This window comes from Lactuca saligna, chromosome 2 (genome assembly GCF_052625555.1).
Source record: "Lactuca saligna cultivar CGN05327 chromosome 2, ASM5262555v1, whole genome shotgun sequence".
In the NCBI taxonomy this organism is placed as follows: Eukaryota; Viridiplantae; Streptophyta; class Magnoliopsida; order Asterales; family Asteraceae; genus Lactuca; species Lactuca saligna.
In genome coordinates this window covers 136,512,112-136,516,351 of record NC_136418.1, presented here as the reverse complement: position 1 = coordinate 136,516,351, position 4,240 = coordinate 136,512,112, and positions in this window count along the sequence as shown.

The following is a 4,240-nucleotide window of genomic DNA, read 5'->3' as shown; positions in this document are numbered from 1 at the left end:
GTCTAAAAACTTACCAACAATACCACAAGAAGAGCAGTAGAACCTAAACTTAAAATACTATAGGTGTATTTTGTACTACTAACTACATATATACTATATCTTTATACCTCTCTTCTCGCGTTGATTTAAATGGCTGGATTCCATCACGGCGACCCGTACTTTCCAAATGAAGGCAACGCAGGATGGCTCGAAGCAGAGTCTGACGATGAACACCAAATTCCGTTGGATGATCATCAAGTTGAAGGCTTCTCGGATGGATCAGATTCTGAGCCCGAAGTTAACAACCTACCTCCAGTAGGTCAACCTTCGAACAACAACCCTCGACCAGCTTTTCCAGGTCCCACTCCCTTGTGGGTAGATAACTTGAATCACTGGAGTGACGAACAGGGTCAACCCTTACCATACATTGGGGACCGAAGCTTTTACAATGTCAGCGAAGGTGGTTCTGCTGACCGAGCTCTGCCCGTCATTATCCGCAGAATAGCTCGTAATGTCGAGCAAGGTCGAGCAGCCATCGACCGGGTCGTGGAGATTGATGCCAACTCTGGTGTCAACACAGTCCGCATTCGCCGTCTCGAAGAATACACGGAACGGACCCGGAGAACCAATGAAACCCTATAGCAACATCTGGTTGCCTCTCAAGCAGAAGTCATGGAACTTCGAGCTCGTCAAAGGACTCATGAACGCCACCTTCAAGAGGTGGTCCGTCAAATTAGAGACCTCAGGGTTCTCCCGAGGAATACTCATCGCCGTTAGATGATGTCTAGTACATCATTATCTTTTAGGTTAAGGATTAGCCTTTAACATCTGTGCTCTAAGTGGCACTTATCTGTAAAATATTCCTAACTTTTAGTCTTCTAATTAGGAATCTAAGAACTGTCAAACTTTCCGTATGGTATGATGTAAGACCTACTGTTAGGTCAATTTTCATTAAACTCGTTACATTAGTAATACCAGTATTATTGACAACTACCTACTCTATGGGAAGAATCTTTACACTTGGGTTTTCCTACACATCTTTCTTGTTATGATCTCAAACACTCATTCAATTGTTGGGCTATGGTTAGTTAGTCCATGTGACACTCTCACCTTACTTACAAATTGATTCTTACCACTGTTCTCATCTTTATAAACTTATAGCTGAAAGATGCCTCCTCGCAAATCTCCCCGGAATAACCCTACACCTACACCGCCTCCTCCACCTCCGGTCATCGATACAACAGCCCTAAATGCTGCCATAGTTGCAGCAGTGGCAACTGCCATGGCACATTATCACTCTACTGACGCCAGCAGAGGTGGAACCCCTGTAAACTCTATTCCGGTTGAAACTCCTGTGCACTCGAGAGAGTGCTCTTACAAAGATTTCACCAACTGCAAGCCGAAGTCCTTTCATGGGACCGGCGGAGTCATTGCTCTCTCGCAATGGTTCGAGAAGACTGAATCAGTCTTCGAAATTTGTTCATGCCCTGCTGCGAGCAAAGTCAAATATGTCGCATGCACCTTCGAAGGAAAGGCACTGACGTGGTGGAACGGCCACGTTAAATCTCTAACTCTCATCGTGGCCAACGACATAGGCTGGGAAACGATGAAAGACCTCATAATTGAGGAATACTGCCCGAGGGGCGAGATCCAGAAACTACAGCAGGAGCTTTGGAGCCTGACCATGAAGGGCACCAACATTGTTGCTTACATTGCCCGATTTAGCAAAATGGTGGCCCTCTGCCCTAATATGGTTCCCACTGAAGGGAAGAAGATTGAAAGGTACATATGGGGGCTAGTGCCTCCGTATCAGGGGAATGTCCTATCATCAAACCCCGCTACCTTCGACAGTGCCAAGCGATTGGCACAGCGACTCATTGACCATGGAGTCAAAACCCCTGCAACCACAACAACCCTGGCCATCCCGGAACCCTCCAAACCCGCTGACATCAAGCGAAAGTTCTGGGATGACAAGAAGAAGCAGTGAGCTGCCAAAAAGTAGCAAATTGTGGCAGTGCATGCCGCGGTAACCCCTGCTGCTGCTACTGCTCCGATGAAGCAGTATGCTGGAAGTTTGCCAAAGTGCAACAAATGCAACTTCCACCACAACGGCCCCTGCCGTGAAATGCAGTGTTCTACTGCAACAGGAAAGGACACACCGTCCGTTTCTGTAAGTTCCCGGCACAACCGATCACACAAGTCCCCGACTCCAGCGCAAGCCCGACTTGCTATGGATGTGGCGAAACAGGCCACTATAAGAGGGATTTCCCCAAAGCGAGAAATGCTGGAGGAGCAGGGAGGGTACTAGCTATAGGCCACGGGGAAGCAGTTGCTGACCCGACAGTGGTGACTGGTACGTTCCTCCTCGATAACTCCTATGCATGCATTCTGTTTGATAGTGGAGCGGAGCGAAGCTTAGTGAACCATAAAATTGATCGCATACTTAAACAACAACCACACGCACTTAAAGAACAATTCACAGTAGAAATGGCTAACAGAAAAACTGAAAGTACAAATAGCATATACTTATGTTGTATCCTAACCCTAGATAACCATTCATTCCCAATCGACCTCATGTCGGTCTCAATAAAAAGCTTTGACGTTATCATCGGCATGGATTGGTTGAGTCTTCATCGCGCCAACATCATGTGCTTCGAGAAAGCAGTCCGTTTAAACCTCCCGTCTAACGAAACTCTTATCGTCTACGGTGACAAACCTGGTGTGAGTCTTTGCATTATATCAAGTATTCAAGCACAGAAATATCTGCGCAAAGAATACCACGCATTCCTTGCTCACGTTGTCGACACGAGCCTCAAAACGAAAGAACTAAAGAACATTCCAGTAGTGAGCGACTTCCCCGACATTTTCCCAGAAGAACTACCTGGATTACCTCCGCAACGACAGGTCGAGTTCAGAATCGACTTAGTCGCAGGAGCTACCCCAGTAGCCAAGTCGCCCTACCGCTTAGCACCAGCAGAGATGCAGGAATTATCTGGTCAACTTAACGAACTGCTCAGCAAGGGCTTCATAAGACCAAGTTTCTCACCTTGGGGAGCACCAGTCTTGTTCGTTAAGAAGAAAGACGGATCATTCCGTATGTGTATCGACTACATAGAACTCAACAAACTGACGGTCAAAAATCGTTACCCTCTGCCTGCATAGACGATCTATTTGACCAACTGCAAGGGGCGAACTATTTTTCCAAAATTGATCTGAGATCCGGATATCACTAGTTACGAGTGCTCGAGGAGGATGTGCCGAAGACGGCCTTCCGAACTCCTTACGGACACTACGAGTTCGTGGTGATGCCATTCGGGTTGACCAACGCGCCCGCGGTTTTCATGGACCTGATGAACAGAGTATGTCGACCTTACTTGGATCAGTTCGTCATCGTTTTCATTGACGACATCCTGATCTACTCCCGAAGTAAGGAAGAGCAAGGCGATCACCTACGACAAGTTTTAGGAACTTTACGAACGGAGAAACTCTATGCGAAGTTCTCGAAATGTGAATTTTGGATCCGAAGAGTCGAATTCTTAGGACACGTGGTAAGCGAAGAGGGAATCCACGTGGACCCATCCAAAATTAAAGCCATTGAGAACTGGTCAGCACCGAAGACGCCTACTGAAATTCGTCAATTTCTAGGCCTCGCTGGCTACTACCGCAGATTCATTAAGAACTTCTCCCGAATAGCGAAACCTCTTACAACCCTAAACCAGAAAGGCGTGGCCTTTGACTGGGAAGAGAAACAAGAAAGAGCGTTCCAAACGCTCAAGCGAGCCTTGTGCACCGTGCCAATACTATCTCTCCCCGAAGGGATAGAAGACTTCGTAGTCTATTGCGATGCATCAAACCAAGGGCTCGGGTGTGTTCTGATGCAGCGAGGTAAGGTCATCGCCTATGCCTCCAGACAGTTGAAGACACACGAAGTTAACTACACGACCCACGATCTTGAACTGGGAGCAGTGGTGTTTGCTCTGAAGATCTAGACACATTACTTGTATGGAACGAAAAGCACTATCTTTACCGACCACAAGAGTTTACAACACATATTCGATCAGAAGGAGCTTAACATGAGACAACGACAGTGGGTCGAGCTACTCAGTGATTACGAATGCGATATTCGTTATCATCCGGGTAAAGCCATCATAGTAGCAGACGCCCTAAGTCGGAAGGAATATTCTGGTCGCAGGGTCAAGTCATTGTCGATAACCATCCATTCACACTTGTCTAAACAAATTCAGGCGGCCCAACTTGAAGC